General features: G+C 43.9%; 1 protein-coding gene and 1 long non-coding RNA gene across 3 annotated transcripts in view; both read left to right on the top strand.

Moving 5' to 3' along the window:
• LOC139187139 (uncharacterized) overlaps positions 1–18665 on the top strand; it is a 32742-nt gene extending 14077 nt beyond the window's left edge. Inside the window, exons 3-4 of the long non-coding RNA XR_011570777.1 lie at positions 8184–8303; positions 18301–18665. This is a non-coding gene — a long non-coding RNA (uncharacterized lncRNA). The remainder of the gene's footprint in view (positions 1–8183; positions 8304–18300) is intronic.
• Positions 18666–21136: 2471 nt separating this feature from the next.
• AMPD3 (adenosine monophosphate deaminase 3) overlaps positions 21137–26237 on the top strand; it is a 50463-nt gene continuing 45362 nt past the window's right edge. The window contains exon 1 of one of the 2 annotated variants that reach the window (XM_070803686.1): positions 21137–21286. The gene's annotated coding sequence lies outside the window, so the exon portion shown is untranslated. Of the gene's footprint in view, positions 21287–21589; positions 21609–26237 lie in introns of those variants that run through there. The other variant, XM_070803683.1, reaches the window with a different exon arrangement.

The following is a 26237-nucleotide window of genomic DNA, read 5'->3' as shown; positions in this document are numbered from 1 at the left end:
AGAGGAAGGAGGAAGTAGTGGTTTTTGAAACCTGTGGAGAAAGCTTAAAGGAGAAAGCTGGCTGAAAAGTAGCTGTGGTTTGGGGGAGAGGGTCACAACCAACTTTCAGAAACTCAGCAGTGTGGGATCTAGGGAAATAAATACCAAGTTTCCACTCTCCTCTCACCTGCCCATTTCTTGGACACAATCAGAAGCCAGAGAGCAATGGAGTCCCTTGACATGATTCTTAGAGGCCAGCCTCCCGGGACTCCAGCCTCCCTGCACTCCTCTACTCTTCAGTGTAGAGAAGAGTGGAGAGTGGATATGCAGAGGCAAATAGATGGCAGCCAACACAATAAAAATACAAATTTCAGCTCATGGACAATGACTGTCAGGTTCGGAGGAGGTAGTGACTGGTTTAGATTCACAATTAATTGAGACTCAGAGTTAGGGTTTGAACTCAGTCTGACTGCAGAAACTATGCTTTTGACCACTGTTCTCTCAGGTGAAAATGCTGAATTCAAATACTGACTCCTTGCAACATCACCTCTTAGCTGTAGCAGCAGGAAGAGCCCATAGTCCCTCAGTAGTGCTGGTTTCCCTCAGAGTCCTTCCTCCTGGGCTCTGCGGGGCCATGTGGCTTGGAATATCAGAGGCAGTCAAGGTAGAGTCCAGGCTTCCTGACACCATTCAGGCAGCTCCACTCTCCTGGGGGTAGGCATGTGATCAAGATTTAAATTGCACTCCAATTAAGCCTCTCCTTGGGGGACCATTCTCACACTTGGACCTTGCACTTGTGAGAGCTAATGCCCATTCCTCTCACATAAATAGGCCCATTAGTGGCTTATCTGTCTGGGCTTTCACTTTCCTGCTGCTACATGGGACGCCCCAGACAAACACATTTCCAATCAGGCATGCAGAAGAAAATATCATTAATGGCAATAATATTCATTCTATGGTTTTATTTCCTTTCCCATTATTTTCTAACTCTTTAACTTATTTAATAAGAGCTAATACCTATGAGAAGGAAATGGCAACCCACTCCAGTGTTCTTGCCTGGAGAATCCCAGGGACGGGGGAGCCTGGTGGGCTGCCATCTATGGGGTCGCACAGAGTCAGGACACGACTGAAGTGACTTAGCAGCAGCAGCAGCAGCAATACCTATGACATAGATGTTATCATATCATATCATATCACCAGAGATTGCCTGGTGGCTCAGATGGTAAAAAGAGTCTGCCTGCAATGCAGGATACCTGGGTTCAATCCCTACGTTGGGAGGATCCCATGGAGAATGAAATGGCAACCCACTCTAGTATTCTTGCCTGGAAAATCTCATGGATGGAGGAGCTTGGTGGGCTACAGTCCATGGGGTCGCAAAGAGTCAGACACGACTGAGCGAATTCACTTTCACTTTCATGATATACTTCTATGTGCTAGACACTGCCCTGTTTTTAAATACATGGATTGTCTCATTTCACTTGACAAAAAACCTAGGAGCTAGCTAGATACCACTTAAACCCCACTTTAAGGTGAGCAACTGAAACTTACAGGAGTGAAGTATGGAGCCATAGGCAATAGAATTATTATTAAGTAGATCCAAGATTTGAACTCAGACAGCCTGGCTCCAGAGCCCACAGCCCTTAGCCATGATGAGGGCTCTTCCTGCTCTGGATAGCTTGTATTCATAAAACAGTGAATTCTAACTACCCCTATGCCACTTTAGAGGTGAAACTTTAATTTATTTAGAGAATAGAGGTAGGAAGGGTACAGACTGCTAGGGATCATCAAATATCAATGTGCTCCCGTAAGGTTTCCATCTGTACTGCAGTAGACTTGTGAGAGGGTAACAGTCAGGAAGGCAAGGGGTATCCAAACGGAGGAAATAGCCTGCAAGTGTCAGACATTTTTATCTCCCTTAATCCGCAGAAGGAAACAAACTAGCGATATTTTTTCCTTCTCTATACAAATTTAAAAGGAGGCTTCTCTTAAAATACTGTGTTGCCATAATGACACCTGGTTTCACCTGAAGTTAACTGTTCTCAAACTAGGCAATGGCAACCCACTCCAGTACTCTTGCCTGGAAAATCCCGTGGATGGAGGAGCCTGGTAGGCTGCAGTCCATGGGGTCCCGAAGAGTCGGACATGACTGAGTAACTTCACTTTCACTTTTCACTTTCATGCACTGCAGAAGGAAATGGCAACCCACTCCAGTGTTCTTGCCTGGAGAATCCCAGGGACGGGGGAGCCTGGTGGGCTGCCGTCTATGGGGTCGCACAGAGTCGGACACGACTGAGGCGACTTAGCAGCAGTAGCAGCAGCAGAGATAACCAATGCCTTGTTCTTATGGGAATGTTTGTCTTAAGCTATGCTAATGTACTATGCATTTACCCCAAACTCTGTCTTCAAGTCGGTTCCGCCTCTTGGCTCAGAACCTACTTGACAAACCAGTATGTTATACTCAGGTATTGTTCTTCTAATCTATGTAAACGAAACTATTTGTATGACGATCTACCCTTCTTCAAGATTCAAGTTAAACCTTTTTTGGCCCAGGATGAACCATTTGGTGCCAAGATTATCCAAAAATGCATCTTATGGGTGAGGGGCCTGGTGCCATTCTGAGTTTTAAGATATTCCTTTCTTTCATTAACAGACTGCTAGTGACTATATAACATCCAGCTGAAGACTAGCAGGGGGGGTACTCTTTCTGCCCCCTTCTGATGCCTATGTCAGAAGCTTTCTCTATCTCCTTTATACTTTAATAAAACTTTATTACACAAAAGCTCTGAGCAATCAAGCCTCGTCTCTGGCCCCGGATTGAATTCTTCTCCTCCAGGGGCCAAGAATCCCGGCGTCTTTGCATGATTCAACAACTTTCAGTTGGAGACATGTAACTAAGTCTGGCTCATTCGATATGTGGAGGAGTGATATACACCATTTTCAAGCCAGGCCATAACCTCCCTGCACTCTGGGTCACTCTCTCTTTTCTGTCTATGGTTCTAGAACTGAAGAACTCTGAGATGGCTAAATTGCCATTTGTAAGGAACTTGTTACTGCGTGGGGAGGGCAATGTAGAAGAGTTGCCTGACCTGCATTGGACAGTGACATAAGTGAGAAACAAATCTTTGTCAGATTTGACCATTTAGAGTTTCGGGTTTATTTATTATTGCAGTATAGCTTATTGTACTCTAATATAAATTTCATACTCATACGGATATTGGTACCTCTAAGTAGGGCACGGCTCTAACAGCTTAACAGTCTAGTGGTATACTGAGCAGAAAACTATTGTTGAAGACTAGAAATACCTTAGCACTGTAGTGCTGAAACATTATTAATTGATCTAACTTGGGGGGCATAACCCATGTTTATTAATAGGACGTTTCTAGGAGAAGAGATTGAAAAGCAGAACATTAGTAGTGTATGCTGGCTACTTCTGGCTGCAGTTGCCAAGGTACTACAAGAAAAAGATGAACTCAGAATAGAATTGGCCAGACTGGCGGAATAAATAAAAATCAAACAGACAAACAAACAAACACCTATGACCCAACTATATGCTATCTACAAGAGACATGTGTTAGCTTCAAAGACAGAAATAGGTTGAAAGTAAAAGATATACCCTCCTCGATAGCTATCAGAGAGAAACGAAAACATACATCCACACGAAAGCTTGTACACAAATACTCATGGCAGCGTTATTCATAACAGCCCCAAAGTGGAAACAACCCACATGTTTATAAACAAATGAATAAACAAAATATAGTATATCTTCACAATAGAATATTATTCAGCCATAAAAAGAAACGAAGTACTGATTCATATTACAAAGTAAATTAACCTTGAAAAATTATGCTAAGTGGAAGAAACCTGACACAAAAAAGCGCATATTCCGCTTATATGAAATATCTAGAATAAGAAAATACAGTCAGAAAACAGATGAATCTAGGGCATAGAGGAATGGGAAATGGGGAGCGACTGCTAACGATTGCAAGGTTGTTTTTGGGGGTGATGAAAGTATTCTGAAATGAGACGGGGTGACGGCTGCACGGCTTTGTGGGTACACCAAAAACACACTAAATTGTACTTCTTAAAAGGGTGAATATTGTGGTATAAAAATTTACATCTCAATTTGAATTTAAAAGCACAAGATTGGTGGCTTTGTTAATTAAATTAAATGCAATAGACAAAGTCCAGTATACTGAGGCCTGCAGAGTTAGAAAAGCTGACTGCTTTTGGTTCCCGTATAGTAAGAGATGGGCATTTAAAAGTTTTTGCATGACAAAGGCCCAAGAAAATATCTCAGTTGAAAGTGAATCATGGAAAATACCTGATGAAACGTAGGTTCCTTTGTTCCAGCTAGCTTCACCAGCTAGTTTAAGTAAATCACTCTCACATTGAGAGTATGTGGGGGCAAGAAGGCAAAAGAATAAAGTAAACATGAAAACTATGTCTTACAAATGGAACACTGAGGGTGAATATTGGCAAATAGAATCGTCTGGGTGCAAATAGGTCAGACACTAAGCAAATTTTTGAGGAAGCTGTATTGTCAAAGAAACCACAGGTGTGTGTAAAAAGTTTGAGTTCTTCAGTTAAGCCATAAACAACCTCTGGGAGGAAGTTGCACAGCCCCTAAGAGAGCTTTCTCCCCAGTTCTCTCTTTAGATGTGGACAAAGAGAATATGGGTCCAAGAGGAAGCCCCTCCCAGGGTAGTGCCAAGGATCGCAAAGAACAGTAGGGGAGAGATCCTGCCTCAGGCTAGGCAGTAATTCTAAAGGCTGCCCGCTGGTACTTCAGCAGTGTAATACCAGTGTATTCAGCAGAGTCACACCAGCGTAGCTGTGGGACGGTGACCACTGTGGGTCTCTCATTCTCCCCTTTCTGAAGGGGAATGTTAATTGAAGTTATCCTATTCCTGTTCCATCACTGCGTATTTGTATGTTGGCATGGGTATGGGTCAACTAACCCAGGTAGTTCAGTGTTAAAGAATCCACCTGCCAAAGCAGGAGATGCAAGATACCTGGAAGATCCCCTGGAGTAGAAAATGGCAACCCTCTCAAAGGTACTCTTGCCTGGGAAATTCCATGGACACAGGAGCCTAGTGGGCTACAGTCCATGGGGTTGCAAAGAGTCAAATACAGCTGAGCAACAGAGCACCACACACGTGGGTATGGGATGGACAACGCGCCCTTTTAGTGCACGGTCTACAAACATTCACATGTGTTCCCAGCAGAGAGGACTATGAAGCACAATGACAGATTGGATTTTGGGTTGTTTTCCGTGAAGAGCAATGGAAGGTATTGTATTTGTGAAAGAAGGAAACCAAAGGGATACTCAGTGACCAGGAGAGTACACTGTGGTGGAGACAGTTATTGTTTACCAATAGGCTTGCCATTGCTCCTTTAAATTTTTCAGCCTATGATGTTGGCTAATAATTTTTCTTTCTTGTAATGTCTTTCTGATGTCAAAGTATCAAGTTTTTGCAAGCCTTACTAAATGAGTTTGGGTTCATCTGTTTAGATGGGTATTATTTATACCTTACATTTTTGTGATTCCATTTGGGCTTTCAATTTCCCTTGTGGAAGAGTTTTAACATCAGATTCAATTTCTTTGATAAATATACAACTATTGGTATTTTCTATTTCTTCTTGTGGCGATTTTGGTAAATTGTATTTCAACAAGATTGAATGTTTCACCTAAAAATTTCAATTTATTGACATAAATATGTGCATATAAAATGCCAATTTAGTGGCATTGAATTGTTTATGATACTCTGTCATTATCCTTTTAAAATATGTAAGGTCTGTTGTGATGTTCCATTGTTTTTATACCTGATTTTGGTATTTGTATTCTCTCTCTCTCTCATTTTTTTCCCTCTCTGTATCTGCCTTGCCAGGCATTTATTAATTGTATTAACCTATTCAAAGAAAACACTTTTGACTGTTGATTTTCTCTATTGCATGTCTTTTTTCTATTTCATTGATTTCTGCTCTTTATTCTTTCCTTCTATTTGTTAGGGGTGGGAGTTAATTTGCTGTTCTTTTTCTGAAAGTTTTTAAGTTGGACACTTACATCACTGGTGTTCAACCCTATTTATATTTTAATATATAGATTTAGTAGCTTCCCCGATTGCTCAGAGGGTAAAGAATCTGCCTGCAATTCAGGAGACATAGGATCCCTGGGTCAGGAGGATGTCCTGGAGAAGGGAATGGCAACCCACTCCAATATTCCTGCCTGGAAAATCCCATGGTCAGAGGATCCTGGTGGGCCACAGTCCAAAGGGTTGCAAAGGGTGGGAAACGACTGAGCGACTAAGCATGCACACAATATATAGATTTAATGGTACAGGTTTTCTTCTAGGTACAGCTTCAATCGTGCTGTTGGCCACACACCACCTCCCTTCTCCCATACATCAAGTAGTGAAAGGCTCCTAGCTGGTGAAAGTGCAGGATGGAACCTGCATGGAGCTCTGAGTCACTGTTTGGAGGAAAGCCATACAGGAGAGTTACCTGACCTGCACCAGCTTGTGATATAAGCAAGAAATATAACTTTGATGTGTTGAACTAAGTTTTGTTTGTTTGTTTTGAATAGGTTTGCCATTGTCTGACTTATCTTGGCTAATGCAAGAGGGCCTACATTGGTCTATATTAAAGAAGACTTCTTCTCTTTGATTTTTCCAAGTTATACATACCATGAGAGGGCTTCCTTTGTGGCTCAGCTGGTAAAGAATCTGCCTGCAATGCGAGAGACCTGGATTTGATCCCTGGGTTGGGAAGATCCCCTGGAGAAGGGAAAGGCTACCCACTCCAGTATTCTGGCCTGGAGAATTCCATGGAATTCCATGAACTGTATAGTCCATGGGGTGGCAAAAAGTGGGACACGACTGAGCGACTTTCCCTTTCACATACTATGAGATTGTTGTTATAGGAGGTTTTTCCTGAATATGTAGGGGTACTGGTGGGGTATTACAGCACAGCACACAATAGGAAATAACTTTACATTGCATATGTCCCCCTCTTCATCCCATAGGAAATTTTTCATTGTTTCTCTCTTTGACTTGGTCCTGCCCCATAGCCAGGTTTTGGATTCCCTTCTCTATTTAAGCTCTTTCTTCACAGTTCATATTTTTTCTTCTTCCCATCCTTCCTATTCCAAAGCAACTCAAAACTCTCTAGTTTTTGCATATAGCTTTTCCTTACCTTGGATAAAATAAAATTCCTAGTGTTCTCTCTACTGACCAAAGTGCACCTAGAGGTCTGGGATGGAAATGGGGCTGTGAGTAGTGTGTTGGAGAATCGGGGGTGGCGGGGAGCTTCCAAGCCAAGGGGTTTTTTTCTGCAGAACCCAGAGTTGTGTTAAAAAATTTTCCTGCCACTTTTTTCCTATTCTTTGGGTTTTTATTTATTTGACTTCTTTCATTTTTTACGTAGTTGAAATCATGCTCTGTGCTGTACTTTTATAACTGAATGTTCTATCATAAACATTTACTATATTACTATATGATCTTGGTAAGCACCTTTTTTACATTCACACTTCTTCCTTTTTATCACGCCACAGTTATCAATCCCAAGGTGTATAAAAAGGACAAAGCAGTGCCCTGAAATCACACCCACTGGACGGAGAGCATTTTATACACTGGGCTACGTGACTTTGGCTTCCGACAGTTGGACTGAAAGAAGAGTATTCAGAAAGTCTGTGGAGTGACTGATTGGACAGAGCTGTCCCTTATCATACTGTAACTGAGCCATGGTTCTGGCTGGATAGCTTGGGGTCCTGGGAATCAGGACTGCCAGGCTCAGATGCATCTGAATGTGTCTGGAGCAGTTGCCGGGAGGGTCAGGAGCAGTCTGCTCTCAGAAGGATCTAGGAATCACTTGGAAAGGGTCCAGCCTGTGCACATTGTTCCTCTTGTCCTGACTATCCTGAGTGAGGGGCTATAACGGTCAGGTAATATAAGACAAGTAAAATGACCTGGAATCTGCCTTTCTTGGAGGCCTTCCGTGTGATCGGTGCAAATGCTTTTTCACCTTCCCTGTTCAGGCCCAGGGAGGTGACACCCTGATGGTACCAGCCCTTGTTTATCATACAGATCCCCATGGTTCCCTGCACCCTACTTACATCTTATTAAATAGTTCCTTTATTAAATTATCTGTTAAGTCAATTCACCTAATGTGAATGTAGTATCTGTTTGCTTCTGACCCTACCGATATAGAAACTGTTCTGTTGATGGCTCTGGAGAGGCCCCCTGGAACTCTAGTTCTCAGCAGCCAACTCTGGTGATGGAGGATGGGATTTAAATGGTGGACACCTAAAGGAGAAGAAAGCACAAAAGGTAAGGTCAGAGACTGTGACTTCATTGACATACTTCAGAGATCCCTGGTAGGAATGGAATTTGACGGTGCATTTGGGCCTAAGTCATTGGGATAGATAGAGATCAGACAGATCTGATTTGAATCAGCGAGGTAGGGTGGTGGTATTAGGAGGCAGGACCATTAATATCACCGGATCTTATTCCACTGCTCTCTGGAGAAGGACTGAGCACAAGTTAAGACCCTGAGGGAGCATGAATGATGATTAAAGCTAGAGCCCACTGAAGTAGGAGTAGGGTGGGGTGGGACCTGGCCTTGGAGGGCCTGCACAGGGTCTGGCTCCTCTAGAACTTTGGCAGAAGGAACAAAGATCCTTACAAAGCAATATGGGGAGGAAATTATTCCCCACTGACTTCCAGAATATACTCATATGGAAGGAATGTTTGAGAGAGAATTGGAAACTTCCAGAAAACACAGGGTTTGGGGATGATGGGCATGAGGAATTTAAAAACAGGTTTATTTATAAATAAATTATTCATAAATGCTGGAAAAGTGACAGGATTTGGAAAAGTTAATTTGAAAACATCAGCACCCTGGGGCACTAAGTCTGGTTTTATTTACCCAGGTCATGTGGTACTTTCTTTAGTAAAATAAGGAATTTATATGGAAATAAGGAATTTATGAGGAAATCAAGCTGTCACTGTGTAATCTTTACAGAATGTCCAATCAAGAATACGGGGCAGAAATAAAATGGGAGAATATGACTCAGGTATTGTTCTCCTAAATTCTCCCAGGGCCTTTGCATATACTGTTTCCAATGTGTGGAACCTGGAAGGAGGTCAGTTTTTCTTGTTGTGTTCTGATACAGTGCTTGTACTTCTCTTTCTAGCATTGTCACTGTTGAATTTATGTGTTCAAGTGGTCCTTTGATTAATGTCCTGTCTTGCTAAATAGCTGTAACCTGCATGAAGGCAAGAACTGTTCTGCTGACTGTTGTTGCTCAAGGGCATGGGGCCTGAGCCCTGCTAGATATTCCATAGGTATTTCATGGATGACTGCTTGAAGGACTTTTAGAACATGTTCCCAAGTAAGAACAAGTGAACTACAGTACATAATTCTCCTAATCTTGGGCTTTGTGTGTGTGTGTGTGTGTGTGTGTGTGTGTGTGACTGTGCTGGGTCTTCGTTGCTGTGCACGAGTTTTCTCTAGTTGTGGCCAAGTGAGGCTCCTGCAGTGGCTTCTCTTGTTGCAGAGCATGGGCTTTAGATGTGCAGGCTCAGTAGTTGTGACTCGTGGGCTGTAGAGCTCGGGCTCAGGAGTTGTGGCGCACGGGCTTGGATGCTCTGTGGCATGTGAGATCTTCCTGGACCAGGGATCAAACCATGTCCCCTATACTGGCAGGTGGATTCTTTAACACTGAGCCCCCAGGGAAATCCCTAACCTCAGGCTTATATTTCATTGTTCTGTGTAAAGACCTTTTTCTGACACCACACTAGCATGCTGGGAGCATTGACACCAGATTCAGCATGGTAACTGCCCACATTGGGACTTCATGAGGAAGGGTAGTGAAGACTTCTTAAGTCAGTCAGAATCCTGCCCTCACAGAACAAAAGACACACAACTCCTTTGACTTCCCTGAAATTGTCAAAAGGTTTGTTCTTACCTCAGAGGTCTTGCATCTCAGAGCGGTTGCCACTACTATGCAAATATCATGGTGCTCTGACTCCAACTTGGAGAAGTTCTGGGTGGTGATCTCTACACTGTACTACACTCTTCCCTGTTTCCTTTGATGGGAGATTTTAGGCCTGGTGTAATCAAGGTAATCACAAAATCTATGGCAGTTATATTTGGATGTTACAGAGCTGCTCAGTGTGGCCAACAGGAGATAAGTGGGAGTGTGATATGGTGGCTTCATTAAAAGACATTTGGGATGTGCTGCATGGCACAGAGCACTGTATTCAATATTTTACAATATCTATAATGGAAAACAATCATATAGCTGAAATCAGTGCAGTAACTGTCTTTCAATGACTGGCTTCTTACACTTAGCATCGTGTCCTAAGGTTCATCCATGTTGTCACATGTTACAGGATTTCCTTGTTTCCTAAGGCTGAATAATCTTTATTGTATGGATATATCATATTTTCTTTGTTGTTCATCCGTCAATAGACATTTAGGTTGCATCCTCATCTGCCTATTGTGAACAGTGCTGCAGTGAACATGGAGTGCTAATCTCTCTTTGAGATCCTGATTTCAGTACTTTTGGATAACTGTGCAGAAGTGGGGTTGCTGGATCATATGGTAATACAACTCAATAGCAAAAAAGCCACCCTAATTACCCAATTTAAAAATGGGCTAAACACTTGAATAGACACTTCTTTGAAGAAGACATACAGATGGGCAACAGGTAATTGAAAAGATATTCAACATCATTAATCGTTTGGGAAATGCAAATAAAAATCACAATGAGATATTACTTCATATTTGTTAGGATGGTTATTATCAAGAAAACAAAAGACAAGTGTTGGCAAGGATGTGTATACACTGTTGGTGGTAATGCAAAATGGTATATCTGCTGTAAATAGTATGGAGGTTCCTCAAAAAATTAAAAATAGACCTACCATATGGTCCTTTCTCCCTCTTGCTTCATGAAACATGGATGAGATGACTGAAGATCTAGTTGTAAGCTTTTCTTAGCAGAGGACATGCATGCTGCCTGCATGCTAAATTGCCTCAGTTGTGTTGGAGCCTATTAACTGTAGCCTGCCAGGCTCCTCTGTCCACGGGATTCTCCAGGCAGGAATATTGGAGTGGGTTACCATGCTCTCCTCCAGGCGATCCTCCCGACTCGGGGATTGAACCCATGTCTTTTATGTCTTCTGTATGGACAGGCAGGTTCTTTACCAGTAGCACCACATGGGAATCCCTAGCAAAAGAAAGGTGACTGCTAGTTCCAACAAGGATGAGTTCACACATGAGGTCAGGTAAGCTGGTGACTGGCTCAAGTGGGGTTTGTCTGGAATATGATTGTAGATAGGAACCATGCAGATGGGCCAGCTTTGGGGAACAGTCGGCAGGTAATAGACACCAGTGACTTCCTACTGCAGGAGTCTGAGGATCTGTGAAGTGTCTGTAAAACCCAACTCTGGACTATTTACTGAAGGGAAGAGAAAGAAATTTTTCTCTTATTTATCGCATTGCTATTTTAGGTTACCCTCAGCTGAATCTAATTCCCACTAATATATTTAAGAATACTCAGTTATTGGTAAACCACAAGCTTTTGCAATGATCATTTAGAAAGGATCTGGACGTTGACATACGTCACTGAAAATTTATCTGGCTCAAGTGGGGTTTGTCTGGAATATGATTGTAGATGGGAACAATCAGATGGGTCAGTTTTGGGGGACAGTTGACAGGTAATAGATACGAGTGACTTCCAATTGCTTTGTTTCTCTTTCCCAAAGACTCACCCTTTAGACAAATCATGAGCCACGGGGACTTTTGCCCACCCTGAACTGTTTTGGGCTTGTCCAGTGTTCTCTCCAAGCCGTCTGAGGATTTCTGGGTGGAGTTTCTGACTCGTGGTGACCTTTGTGTTCTCATTCCTTGAGCTGTGTGGATTCTCTCTCCTCTGGCAGCCACCCTCCCTTCTTTCCTGAGTCCTTCCAGTCTGGAGCTCAACTCTTCCTTCTTTGTTCCCTCACAGCACCTCTGAAAGTTTGGGGATAAAATGGTTGGTAAACAGCCATTTGCCCTGGACCTGTTCACACTTAATGGTTCAAAGAAACAGTGGAGTTGTGAAATAACAGTTTTTTAAAAATTCAATTTTGGAGGTTTTTTAAACAATTTTTTATTGTAGTAATACATATAAAACATAAAATTGCCCGTTGTAACGTGGACAATGCTGCATACATTTCAGTGGCATCAATTACATTCACAATGTTGTGCAATCATCACAATTTTTGGATTTTTGATTTCCCAAATCAAAATCTTATGCAGAGTCCTCCTCTCTCACCCAGAGGTGTCATTATCCTCAGTGAGATCATAGTGAGGTCATTCTTAAATAATCAAAATTCAGGATCTTGAAAAATGTCTGTGCTTCTCTCTTGTACAATGTAAACTGCTCCCATTCCTCCCTGGTAGAATCCACAGAGCTCAGGATGGATTGGGTGTTGACTGTACTGTAAGGACTGAGGGTGGCCAAGAGCCTGGAAGCAGGTACCGGGGGACAGGACAGCTCCAGGCTCTTGCTTCTGCTTCAACCTTTGACCTTTGATCTTATCATTCATTAAATGGTTGGGTGGGCAGTTCTGAATCAGGCATTCAGGGGTTGAAAAGAGGATGGCCTGGGTGTGGTGTGTGTGTGTGTGTGTGTGTGTGTGTGTAAGGGCCTGGGTGTGTGTGTGTGTAGGGGCCTGGGTGTGTGTGTGTGTGTGTGTGTGGGTGTGGGTGTGGGTGTGGGTGTAGGAGCAGTGAGGGAAGTCTGCATTTTCAGGAGACAGAGGTCATAACCTCATTTGAGGCTCTGCTCTGCTCACTTTCTTTTCTTCCCTCCCAGATGATTCTGAAGGGCTACAGTCATGCTAGATTTTGATACCTGAATTTCAAATTATAAAGTATGAGGTGAAGGGAGTTTGGGGCAGATACTTTGGGGCGTTCAGACAATGACTTAAATGTGCAAGATGTTTGAGGCTGTGATTCCTGTCTATAGGAGTCCAAGGGCAGAGTCTCACCAGATGGTACAATGGTTAGGCTGATGGTAGAGTTTGGAGAGTATGAAAAACACACAGACATGGGAATGAGCTGGAGCTACAGCCCAGCATGGTGTTGTGCAGAGTCCTGGAGGGAAGGCAGAGACAACAGGCCATTCTTAGATGCGGAAGAGGACTGCTAATTCCTAGGCTTCCATTTAATTACAGGGACCATGTGCCCAGGTGGGTCCTGGGGAACAACAGCCCCTGACTACTGAGCAGGTGTTCTGCGGGCATGCAGTCTTGGCTGTGGGCCCCAAGCCTCGAGTCCCCAGCCACTGGCCCTCTTCACTCCAGTCCAGAGAGGAGTGACTGGGAGACGCTAAGCCCAAGGTCCCCAGTCACCCCGAGTGCACATGCCCTGGATCTAGACCTAGCTCTCACTCACACTAATTTTCAGAGTGCTCAGGTTTGTCTCTTTCCTTTCTATATTTCATTTCAGGAAGAAGGAACTGGCTGCCAACTGTAAGGGTAGAGTCCTATGCGACTCTAGCTTGCTTACAGCTGATTGGCCAATCAGAAGTCAGACACTGCTGGGGAGGAGGGAGTTCCTGGTGGCCTAGTGGTTAGGATTCCAAGCTTTCACTGCAATGTCCCCAGGTTCATTCCCTGGTTGGGGAACTGAGATCCACTGCATGCTAGGTACCAAAAGAAAAAATTCCTGGGGAGGGAATTGAACCTCCTGCTGGAGTGGCAAGGCAGGTCGGGGAAGGCTGTACCCTCAATTATGCCACGGTATCAGTGGGGGCCACAATGCCCTTCCACTCTGGAGCCAGGAACACTGCCCCAGGCACGCTTCCTCTAGCCACCAGTCGCTCCTGATGGACCTATTTCTGTCCCGTTGTTAGATCATATGCCATGATTTCAGTCCATTCAATTAGTAGAAGGCCCTGGGGCACTTTGGTTTAAAAACTGGATACATTTGCTGAGATTCTGCTAAGCACTCTCAGAAGCAGAACCCTCTCTTATTGTCTCCTTGGGGAGACATATGCTTCTGCAGTGCAGGAAAGAGTGGTTGTTGTTGTTCATTGTCTGAGCCGTGTCCTACTCTTTGTGACCCCATGGACTGTAGCCCACCAGGCTCCTCTGTCCCTGGGATTTCCCAGGCAAGAATACTGGAGTGGGTTGCCATTTCCTTCTCCAGGGGATCTTCCCAACCCAGGGATCGAATCTGCGTCTCCTACATTAGTAAGTGGGTTCTTCACCACTGAGCAACCAGGGAAGCCCTCAGGAGACAGTAAAAGGAAACAGAGAAACTGGTTATTTGGAGGCTGCTATGGACACGACTGAGCGACTGAACTGAACTGAACTGATGCCATCTTAGATGTGCGTGTGTGCATTGTAGAACAGTTACCCAGAGTGGGGTGTTAGTAGGAGCCGGGGGGATGATGCACAGACCCCAAACACCTCTGGGCTTCCAAAAATGCTCAAATAGCCCGCACCTGCCAATGGTATCAGGAGTCAGAGCACTCTGGGAGGTAACCGACAACTCTGAGTCCAGTGCTCTCTAGAGTGTTCAGGTCTGGATGATTGGAGGGAAGTGCCGGTTGGAGGAGAGGGCTCAAGAAGTCTTCTGGCGGCTGAGGCCTGGAGGAGACACTGGTGGTGCTGCTGGGGGAAGACGGTGGGGCAGGGGAGGTGATTTTGTTGGCAGCGACAAGTTTGGTTTTCATGTTGAACTGAGGCTACAGGAGGGATGGATTAAATCAATGGTCTTCAAAGTGGAGTGTTTAGGATGGATGATCCAATGGGATATAAAAGAAAAATTTAAACTTGTACTTAAACAGACGTACCATGGATATCATGGCTTCAGTTCCAGATCACCATAATAAGGCAAGGATCACAGTAAAGTGAGTCATAAGAATTTTTTGGTTTCTCAGTGCATGTAAAAGTTGTGTTTACATTATGCTGTAGTTGGGACTTCCCTGATGGTCCAGTGGCTAAGACTCCACATTCCCAGTGCAGCCCAGGGCCCAGGTTCGATCCCTGGTCAGGGAACTAGATCCCATATGCCACAACTAAAATGTCCAGCACGCTTCAGCTAAGACCTGGCACTGTCAAATAAATAAATAAAAATAACCATTAAAAAGTATATGTTATAATATAGTTGCTTAAGTGTATAATAGCATTATGTCTAAAAAATAATATACATACCTTAATTAAAAATATAAAACAAAAAATTACAACAGTAACATCAAAGATTACTGATCACAGATCACCATAACAAATACAATGATGAAAAAAATGTGAAATATCTTGAGATTTTCCAAAATGTGACCGAGACATGAAGTGAGCAAATGCTGTTGGAAAAGTACTTCTAGTAGACTTGCTCAACACAAGGTCACCACAAAACTTCAACTTATTAAAAATGCAGATTTGCTAAGTGCAATAAAGTGAAGCAGAATAAAATGAGGTATTTCTGCTTTAGTGTACAAATAAATAAAAAAGTCGAGTTTCACCAATACTTTCTGTATGGATTGATAAGGCACGCTTCCTTAACACTTTCACCACAGGTCCATGTCATGTATCCTAGTAGAGGGTCCCCAGGGAAAGGAGGGGAGAGGGGGACAGTGAAACCCTCACTGGTTCAGTTACTTTCAAGTGAATCGTGTAGCCCAGGTTAGATAGATTACACTACCTAACAATCATTTAACTAATGCTCACAAAAGGGACAAGTGGGTTGAAAAGGTTCCGGCAAAGAAATCCAAAGACTGAAAATGCAGTTGTCCTTCTGTATCTGTGGGTTCTGCATTGGCAGACTCAACCAACTGCGAATGGAAAATACTTTTTAAAATTTCCAGAAAGTTCCAAAAGGCAGAACTTGAATTTGCAGTGTGCCTGGCAATGATTTACATAGTATTTATATAGTATTTGGTATTGTAAGTAATCTAGAGATGATTTCAAGTATTTGGAGGATGGTGCGTAGGTTATATGCAGATATACCATTTTATATAAGGGACTAGAGCATCCATGGGTTTTAGTATCTGTGCAGGTACTGGAAGGGACACTGTAATATGGATAGTGCAAGCAAAAGCAAACTCAGAAAAAATGGCAGGGCTAACAATTTCCTACTATTTGTATGAGATTCGTCATGATGATATCTCTGACATGGAAGTCTATCAGGAAAAAAGTTTAAATTTGTTTAAAAAAATTCAAAACATGGATTTACATCACTACAGTTAACAACCAGCCTAAGGGTTTATTGGACCTTGAGGTATTAGCTGATAATAATATAAATATGCCATCATGATCAGCTAGATATGTGCATTCTATCCACCCAGAGTGTGAAGACAAAACTCTACAATTTTTTCCAAGTCATGTGATGCTTAGTTGCATATTTTTATGAACTGTTATTAAATATAATAAATATGTTTAGAAATCCCTGTTGAGTAAAATCTCTTTTATTTAATAAAATCTTTTTTATTCAATAGTAAAAGACAAAATGGCAGTCAGTATCACTGGGAGAAAACTACTGTTCTATTTGCCATGGTTACAGTGACTGAAGCGGTGCAGAGAGAAGATGGCAACACATAAAAGGGCATTCTGTAGAAAAACACATTATCAGGTGTTTGAGAAAGGTTTAGAACACATGGAAGTTGGCTATATGATTGGATGCCAGTTGCTAACATGTTGCACTTCAGTCTTTTCAATGAAGGCATTAAGAAGGGAATACTTTTTGTGCTCTACTAAAGAAAAAGTGTGTTTATAATGTGAAAGATATATCTAGTATAATATGCTGTAGTTTTTATGTATAAGAGTAACCACCAACGGAGTGGCTGCCCAGACTGGAATACAAAACTATGGATTGGGGGCAGGGAGGGACTCCATATGAAACTCATCAGTGGCATCATTTACTTACAAATTGCAACAATACAGAAATTGAAGTTAGAAGAGCCAAAATATAGGATGTGGATAATATGGTTAATTTGAAAAAAATTAAATACAGTAGAATCTTTACAATAATTTATAATGGGATGTGGGAGAAGGCAATGGCACCCCACTCCAGTACTTTTGCTTGGAAAATCCCATGGACGGAGGAGTCTGTTAGGCTGCAATCCATGGGGTCGATAAGAGTCGGACACGACTGAGCGACTTCACTTTTACTTTTCACTTTCATGCATTGGAGAAGGAAATGGCAGCCCACTCTAGTGTTCTTGCCTGGAGAATCCCAGGGACGGGGGAGCCTGGTGGGCTGCCGTCTATGGGGTTGCACAGAGTTGGACACGACTGAAGTGACTTAGCATAGCATAATGGGATGTGGATGAGACTATGAACATTTTTTATATTAGTCAAGGTTTACTGATCATCCCAAGGGAAAGAACTTAAAAGTTGTGGAATTAAAAGATGTGTTTCTTTTTTTTTTTTTAAAAAGATGTGTTTCTTTAAGAAGAGGGCAGTTGGACTTCCCTGGTGGTACAGTGAATAAGAATCCACTGGGGACATGGGCTCGATTCCTAGTCTGAGAAGATTCCACATGCCATGGGCAACTAAAGCTTTTGTACCACAACTACTGAGCTCTAGGGCCAGAGAGCCACAGCTAATGAGCCTCTGTGCTGAAGCCCTCGAATCCTAGAGCCTGCCTGCTGCTAATACTGAAGCCGGTGTGCCTAGAGCCTGTGCTCCGCAAGGAAGAGCAGCCCCTGCTCGCTGCAGCTAGTGAAAGCCCTTGCACAGAAATGAAGATCCTGTGCAACGAAAAATAAATAATAATGAAAAAAAGGAAAAAACCAGTTATTTCAAATTTGCTGGCCTCTTGCTTGTGACTGTCTGTGTGTGTGAGCTCACACGGAAGCACACACACATCCTCACACCCACTCCCCCCTGCACACACATATATATACACACACACACACACACAATGTATCCCTTCAGGTAAAGGTGATGTTTTGGGAATTAATATGACTGTGCTTTAAAATAATCATGTTATGGGGAAAGCATTTTGAAAATTGATGTTTGGAACTGTTTCTATTATTATGTGATTTTAATGCCAAAATGAAGTGTCTCATTGCCAACTATAGAGACTGGCATAGCCACAGCCTCCAAAATTAAGAAGTACACTTTTAAAACCCATTTTGCATTCTTCCAAATGAAGAGTTTCTGGAGTTTAAAAAATCCCATTGTTAAAAATATCCCCAGAAACAACTGATGAAAATGAAACGGCTTCTAAAACATCAACCAGCTTATACTGGTTTTTGCCTCCCCAACCAGCTTAAACTGGTTCTGCTTCCTTCAAATAAGTTCATTAATCAAACCTTGACTTATTTTACAGAGACAACAGTGCAAGATGGGAAACCATCTCTCCAGGATGACCCCCAACCAAGAATCTTCAGTCTACAGAACTCAAAGAATCAAAAGGTTGCCACTGGAACCCTTAACAAAGCAAAGAACTAAGTCATTCAATAAGGAAAACCTGGCTTCCAGTAGCATGACTAGCTTATATGTTCTGATTCAAGACTAGCCAATCAGCTTCCAAGTTTGAAATTCCCCTAACCCCTTAAATTTTATTTAAACCAACCCTGGATCATGGAGACAGATTTGAGAGCTTTGTCTCCTGTCTCTCTGCTGGTTAACCTCACAATAAAGATTTTTTCCCCCCTCAAAACCAGTGACATATTATTGGCTACTATACACATCAGGCATTGAACACTTGCTTGATAACAAAAACATCAGGAATGAAGGCTTCATGGACAAAGAAGGGTTTTCTGGGGGAACGTCACATTTGCAAAACTGATATTAGATGGAATTTAAGCAGTGAGAATTATGGTTTAATAAGTGTAGTGAAAGATAAAATTCTTCTATTTGGGTGTATTTATCTTTGTGAGGTTTTTGTTTTGCAATAATAGCCATTAGGACTAAGTATTGACATTAATTGAACTTAAAAGCATACTTTCTAGTCTCATAAAATATTAAAGTAAGACTTATTAAAATCATTTTTAATCATGTTGCTTTCACTAAATAGAATTTTGCTAATAACTTTAAAGAGGGAAAAGGTATTAAAAATGAAATTATTTAAGATTATTGTTTCATATTTATCAAATCCTTTAATGGTCTTTGTGATTGCTGAGTCGCTAAGTTGTGTCTGACTCTTTGTGACCCCCTCTGACTGTAGCCCACAAGGCCCCTCTATCCATGGGATTTCCCAGGCAAGAATTCTGGAGTGGGCTGCCATTTCCTTCTCCAGGGGCTCTTCCTGACCCAGGGATTGAACCCAGGTCTCCTGCACTGCAGGGCGATTCTTTACCACTGAGTGACCTGGCAAGTGTGCCTGATATATTTATTTAGTTACATGTACATAAAACTCACACATAAATTGTAAATAGCAGGCTAGGACATCAAAGGAATAAAGCTTGGTACGGGAATCAGATGATGTGAAGGCAGCTGGCACCATCAGGACACTAATGAATAGTTTCAGTTCCCCATGGTGACCAACTTGATGTGAGAAATTACAGGGAGAAAGAGTTGAGAATAGCTCCCAAGCATGGCCTACGGAAGTGGGTGGTGGTGCTGTCATGTGGAAGGCTGAAATGTTACCCAACCAAACTTGGGTCCATTGACCAATCTACCAACATCAGGTTGTCGGGAAGTGAAGGGAAGTGCATCATTTGCTGCAAGGCCAAGCAAGGAGTATTGGCGGCTAAGGCTCAAAAGACCTGAACTACCGGATGGATTGCAGGGAAGTGTTTTTAAAGACAGGAAATGGGTCACAGGGTGTGTGAACAGCTCATGGACAGTCTTCTGATTGGTGAGATAATTGAGAGTCAACGTCATCAGCCTTCTGGTTCCAGTTGTTGGAGGTCTATGTGCTTGTTGATCAACATGCAGTTAATGTTTTTCAATTGGTGTGGGTTTCAGTGTCTGCAAAACAGCTCAAGATTATGGCTCAGATGTTATAGATAGCCTTCCAGGAGGAGCAAAACATTCTTGAGTTTGTTTTATAGCTAAACTATTATTAATTTATCTTACTTGTCTATTTTCTTCTATTTCAGCATTTTCCTACTTCTCTGATTAAATCTGCTCCTAGGAACTCAGGGAAGGCCTAGGATGCTAAGTCGTGTCCGACTCAGGCTCCTCTGTCCATGGGATTCTTTAGGCTAGAACACTGGAGTGAGTTGCCATTTCCTTCTTCAGGAGATCAGGATTCCCCATCCAGGAATCGAACCCAGGTCTCCTGCACTGCAGGCAGAGTCTTTACCAACTGAGCTAGGAGGGAAGCCCTAGGATGCTAAAGTTTTCCACAAACAAGAAGCAGGTGGAGGACAGGGAAGATGGGAGAAGGCTGTTCCTTGGAAGGATCTATAGGATCCTGCTTGGTTACAGAAACACAGGAATAAGAGCAGGTTCTGGCACGTTCCTGGGTTCCTGGAAGGAAATTAGGAGTTTGAGTTTGGACACGTTTTCCCAGGCTTTGGAACCTCTGGTGGAGATGTGTCCAGTAAGTTGGATAGACCATTTGCAGCTCTGGAGCATTCCGGAATGATGAGGACTTTCAAGAGTCATTAGCAGGCAGGAGGTTGTTAAAACCGTGGGAGTGGGTGAGAGCCCCAGAGGAGGCAGGCAGCTCAGCGGTAGAAAACCCAACAACGCTGCAACGAAAAGCCAGGCCCTGGAGGCTGAGAACCTAGCAGTCATCATTGGGGTATGTTGAAAATCTGGGGTTGTGGTGGGGCGCGGGGGCCAGCTCTGGAGACTGTACTCCAAGGGTTCCAGGAAGGAAGGTGTGGTCAGCAAGTTCAAATGCTGGGGAGGGGCGAGTAGGGGCTACAAAGCACTCACTGGCTTCTGGCAACTAAGAGGTCAGTGCGGACTTGGAGAGGCGGGTGCATAAGCCCAGGGTTGCAGGAGAGGGCGAGAGGGAGTGTCAGCTCAGTTCCGGGGAGTAAGTCACCTGTTTGGGGATCGTGACCCCAGCATCTCTCTTTGGGACAAGTTCCGGCAGGGGAGGAGGTTCGGGAAGATGGAACACAGAAGAGAGCGCTTTGGGGGCCGGAGCTGACCGCCGAAGCGAGGTGCAAGGAGCCGGACTGGTCCTGACCCCCGGCGGCTGCGGGCGCGCTTCCGGCCGAGGGACCCATCGCCGCCGCGGCGCCCCTGGGGCGCTCAAGTTTCCAGTTGGCCGCGCGGCCCTGTAGCGGCGCTCCAGGTAGCGGCGGCCCGGCCCGGTGGGCGGGCGGCGGGCAGGGCAGACCTGCGCGGCGGCGGCCCGGCCCGCACCGCTCTGTTGCCGGCTCCTCGCTTCCTCTCCGCTCCGCGCCCAGGTAGGTCACCGGCTGGGGCGGCGCGAGGCCCCCGGTCCTCTCCCCTGAGGAGGTGGCCCTCCTCCTGCCTCCCGGCGGGCCCGGGACGCCGCAGCACCGCGCCCTGGGAGCGCCGGTCCCCGCCCCTGCTGCGGGACTCTCCGCAGGCTCCCGCCCAGCGCCAGCGGCGGGCAAGGCCTGGCCGGGGCCGGCTCGCCCCGGCAGCAGTGCTCCGCAGCCTTTCCGCGGTGCTGGCTGTGCGCCCTGCCCCGCGCCGCCACCTGTGTTCCAGCCTGCGGGCCGCCCCCATCGGCCCGCGGCATGGCCCTGTCCCCTGAACTCGGTGAGTGCGTGCGATGCTGCGCTCCTGACCTTGGGCCCACGCCCCGCGGCCCCCGGCTGCCCGGGGCGGGAGTCGGAGCGCCCCGTGGTGGGAACTAAGGTCCTGGGCTTCCTCGCCCGCTGAGAAGGTGGCTCCGACCCCAGGCTCATCGCTCTGGCCTCTTCCAGTCCCTGTGGTAGCCTAGGGTTCAGAGTCCTCGGGTGAACCCGCCGCCGCATCTCGGCTCCCTGGCGGCTGATTTCGGATTCGAAAGGTTTAGAGAAATTAAGGGATCTGGGACTTGCCGCTACTTAAGTACCTGGACAAATTTCTGGGTGCTTGAGGACTGGCCAGATGCCAACAGCTTAAGACTTCCACCTGAAGGCAGGGGGGTGGACAGGATGGCAAGGTGATGGGATCATTGGAGGCCTCCATCCTTAGCTCTTTGGCTCTTTCCAGGCAAGGGAGGTAGGTATACTGCATCTGGCAGTCTGCTTTATGCCCTTGAACTTCCTGGTAGTTGCTTTGCCAGTGGAACTGCTTGACTTGGCTGGCAGAGGCCTCTGGAGTAGGAGAGGCTTGCTAACTAGAGTGTCATTTCCCCTAACTGTTGGGTCCTTGTGTGTGAGTGGAACCTTGATGATGATAAATTAGCAAAGGAGCTGAGTGAAGAAAGCTGGAAACACTAGGAGGAATTTCAGCATGGTCCTGAGTCCTTGTTGACTATCCCCCTGGATGTGGTAACCAACATTTGGCCACTTTAGGGAGAAATTGGCTGCAACTGGAACTCCCATAGGAGAAATTCCTCCCCTGACTGAAGCATCAGTGGCAGCCATAGAGCCAGGCAGCCATAGAGCCTCTGTCAGCCCTCACCTTCTAGGGTATTGATAGCTAGTTTTGAGTAGTTGTGTGCTGTGCTTAGATGCTCAGTCGTGTCCAACTCTTTGCGACCCCATGGATTGTAGCCCTCCAGGCTCCTTAGAATTTTCCAGGCAAGAATACTGGAGTGGGTTGTCATTTCCAACTCCTGACCTACCTACAACTCTGGCAGCAACTCTGAGGAGCTGCTCTAAAGATGCCTGTTTGGGGCTGCCCTAAGAACTACAGTACTTTCATGAGTGGCCTGAGGGAGACTCTTGGACTCTGAGCCCCACCCTCAGCCCAACCTCGGTTCTTCAGAGATCCTCAGTAAGGGGTGAGGGACTCTCAGCAAAGTCAAGAAGCTTTTGGAGAGATGAGCTCTGCTTTCCTTGTCTTCACACTAGGTCTGTCCTCTTTAGATGGCTTTGAAATCAATTCCTGGTCTTGAAAATATCATGAGCAGATAAAATACAGCCTTAGGGTTAAGCACGCAGAATATCTTCTCTCCCTGAAAGCTGCTCATTGGTCTTTCGGTTCTTCCCCCACAAATATTAATCTCTTATTTCTAATGTGTGCTGCTGCATATCTAGGACAGGAGACCATGGCTTTGGGCTCTGATCTAGCAGGGGCTAGCCCTGAATAGGGTGGGCTCCTGACTTGAGTGCTGGCCGTGCAAAGTCAGCAAGAAGTATCACTTATAGAGGAGAAGGTTATTTTTCCTGATCTGGTTTCACATTTGAACATGGTTTCCTTTTTCTTGAACCCAAATAGGAGTTGAGACAGTACGTGGCACATATTAGTGCTCAGTAAATAATGCTGAATGAAAGGATTTGGTGTCTAGATGAAAGGTCATGTTCATTTTCTCTGTTGGACTTTCTCACAGCTAGTATCAGAATGATGATGATGTCAAGAGATCATACTTATAAAACACATATTATGTGCCAGGTACTATTCTAAGCACTTTACACATGTTAACCGATTGTCATGGCAACCTATGAGGTTGGCACTGTTATTATCCCCATTTTATAGGGAATAAAACGGAACCAGAGAAATCAGTAACTTGTCCAAGGTTACGTAACTTAGTGGTGAAGCAAAATTCAAACCTGAGAAGTCTGGCTTGAGTCCATAGTCTTAACCACATACTGTACTGACTCTTGACATTGACGTAGGTAGATTGACCACTTAGCTCATTGACTCATTCATTAAGTTATGCATTCACTCATTCAACAGATGTTTCTTGATACTTACTATAAGGATTCAAGAGTGAATGAGAAGGGCAAGGTCTGTCATGAAGGTGATACATAGTGAGCGAAACCCCTTTGCCCAACCTCTCTTTGAGTCATGCACACCTCAGAAATGAGAAGAAAATGAACCCTGTATAGGCAAGGCCACAGCATCCTTTTGGGGAGAGGGAAGTGGTATCTTTTTGGGTAAGACATAATTTGATTCCAGCCTTTCCTGTTTGTTGGGATTTTGTAAGGGACAGTTAAGTAGTAAAAGCCTGATTTGGCACAATAATTTTACATCCTTGAACCTAATAAATATTGTAGGTTTTTATATCATGGAAATGAAAATAAAAAATTGGGTGTAGTCTGGTCTCTTGGGCAGGAAATACAGGCCTAGGCCTGGTTATCATAGATGGTCTTTTTTTTCCTTAAAGTCTATTGTAAAAAATTGAGATATAGTTCATGTATAATATTATATCAGTTATAGGTATGCAACATAGTGATTCATAATTTTTAAAGGTTATATTCCATTTATGATTATTGTAAATTATTGGGAATATTCCCTGTGTTGTACAATATGTGCTTGTAGCTTATTTATTCTATACATAATAGTTTGTGCTTCTTTATCTCCTACCCCTATCGTGTCCCGCTCCCTTTCCTTTCCCTACTGGTAATCACTAGTTAGTCCTCTATACTGTCTCTGTTTCCTTTTTGTTATATTAATTAGTTTGTTGTACTTTTTAGATTCCACATGTAAGTCATATCATACAGTATTTGTCTTTTTCTGTCTGACTTATTTAACTTAAGTATAATACCTTCCAAGTCTATCCATATTATTGCAAATGGCAAAATATTCTTTCTTATGGCTGAGAATTCTATTGTATATATGTCCACATCTTCTCTATCTGGTCATTGCTGATGGGCACTTAGGCTGCTTCCATATCTTGGGGATTGTAAATAATGCTGCTCTGATCATTGGGGTACTTTCAAATTAGTATTTTCATTTTTTCAGATCTATATCCAGGAGTGGAATTGTTGGGTCATATGGTAGTTCTTTCAGGATTTGAAATAGCTCAACTGGAATTCCATCACCTCCATTAGCTTTGTTCGTAGTGATGCTTCCTAAGGCCCGCTTGACTTCACATTCCAGGATGTCTGGCTCTAGGTCAGTGATCACACCGTCGTGGTTATCTGGGTCGTGAAGCTCTTTTTTGTACAGTTCTTCTGTGTATTCTTGCCACCTCTTCTTAATATCTTCTGCTTCTGTTAGGTCCATACCATTTCTGTCCTTTATCGAGCCCATCTTTGCATGAAATGTTCCCTTGGGATCTCTAATTTTCTTGAAGAGATCTCTAGTCTTTCCCATTCTGTTGTTTTCCTCTATTTCTTTGCATTGATCGCTGAGGAAGGCTTTCTTATCTCTCCTTGCTATTCTTTGGAACTCTGCATTCAGATGCTTATATCTTTCCTTTTCTCCTTTGCTTTTTGCTTCTCCTCTTTTCATGGCTTCCAGGCCTCCCCAGACAGCCATTTTGCTTTTTTGCATTTCTTTTCCATGGGGATGGTCTTGATCCCTGCCTCCTGTACAATGTCACAAACCTCCATCCATAGTTCATCAGGCACTCTATCTATCAGATCTAGTGCCTTAAATTTATTTCTCACTTCCATTGTATAATCATAAGGGATTTGATTTAGGTCATATCTGAATGGTCTAGTGGTTTTCCCTACTTTCTTCAATTTCAGTCTGAATTTGGCAATAAAGAGTTCATGATCTGAGCCTCAGTCAGCTCCCGGTCTTGTTTTTGCTGACTGTATAGAGCTTCTCCATCTTTGGCTGCAAAGAATATAATCAATCAGATTTCGGTGTTGACCATCTGGTGATGTCCACGTGTAGAGTCTTCTCTTGTGTTGTTGGAAGAAGGTGTTTGCTATGACTAGTGCATTCTCATGGCAAAACTCTATTAGCCTTTGCCCTGCTTCATTCTGTATTCCAAGGCCAAATTTGCCTGTTACTCCAGGTGCTTCTTAAGTTCCTACTTTTGCATTCCAGTCCCCTATAATGAAAAGGACATCTCTTTTGGGTGTTAGTTCTAAAAGGTCTTGTAAGTCTTCATAGAACCGTTCAACTTCAGCTTCTTCAGCGTTACTGGTTGGGGCATAGACTTGGATTACTGTGATATTGAATGGTTTGCCTTGGAAAAAGTTGGCTTAAAGCTCAACATTCAGAAAACTAAGATTATGGCATCTGGTCCCATCACTTCATGGGAAATAAATAGGGAAACAGTGGAAACAGTGTCAGACTTTATTTTTTTGGGCTCCAAAATCAATGCAGATGGTGATTACAGCCATGAAATTAAAAGATGCTTACTCCTTGGAAAGAAAGTTACCATAGCATATTAAAAAGCAGAGACATTACTTTGCCAACAAAGGTCCATCTAGTCAAGGCTATGGTTTTTCCAGTAGTCATGTATGGATGTGAGAGTTGGACTGTGAAGAAAGCTGAGGGCCGAAGAATTAATGCTTTTGAACTGTGGTGTTGGAGAAGACTCTTGAGAGTCCCTTG

Source organism: Bos indicus, chromosome 15 (genome assembly GCF_029378745.1).
Source record: "Bos indicus isolate NIAB-ARS_2022 breed Sahiwal x Tharparkar chromosome 15, NIAB-ARS_B.indTharparkar_mat_pri_1.0, whole genome shotgun sequence".
Taxonomy (NCBI): domain Eukaryota; kingdom Metazoa; phylum Chordata; class Mammalia; order Artiodactyla; family Bovidae; genus Bos; species Bos indicus.
This window is presented reverse-complemented; position numbering and strand designations above follow the sequence as displayed.